The sequence below is a fragment of the Arachis ipaensis genome, chromosome B10 (genome assembly GCF_059453495.1).
Source record: "Arachis ipaensis isolate K30076 ecotype BB chromosome B10, ASM5945349v1, whole genome shotgun sequence".
NCBI lineage: Eukaryota > Viridiplantae > Streptophyta > Magnoliopsida > Fabales > Fabaceae > Arachis > Arachis ipaensis.
Genome location: NC_142435.1, coordinates 109,409,942 through 109,410,341, shown reverse-complemented (window position 1 = coordinate 109,410,341; position 400 = coordinate 109,409,942). Strand labels below are relative to the sequence as shown.

Here is a 400-nt window from a genome sequence, read left to right as displayed (position 1 = left end):
AAGCTTAGAGTGGAAGTCCAAACCTTCAGACAGAAGGAAGGTGAATCCCTCTATGAAGCTTGGGAAAGATATAAGCAATTGATCAGAAAGTGTCCTTCTGACATGCTTTCAGAATGGAGCATCTTATGTATATTCTATGATGGTCTGTCTGAATTGTCCAAGATGTCATTGGATCACTCTACTGGTGGATCTCTTCATCTGAAGAAAATGCCTGTAGAAGCCCAGGAACTCATTGAAATGGTTACAAATAACCAATTCATGTACACTTCTGAAAGAAATCCTGTGAATAATGGGATGACTCAAAAGAAAGGAGTTCTTGAGATTGATACTCTGAATGCCATATTGGCTCAGAATAAAATATTGACTCAGCAAGTCAATATGATTTCTCAGAATCTGATTG

The 400-nt window shown here is 38.0% G+C and overlaps 1 non-coding gene across 1 annotated transcript; it reads right to left on the bottom strand.

The window, feature by feature from the left end:
• On the bottom strand, positions 1–108 carry LOC148581276 (small nucleolar RNA R71). The gene has a single exon (XR_015896383.1). It is a non-coding gene; the product is annotated as a small nucleolar RNA R71 (small nucleolar RNA).
• Between the last annotated feature and the right edge of the window lie 292 nt (positions 109–400).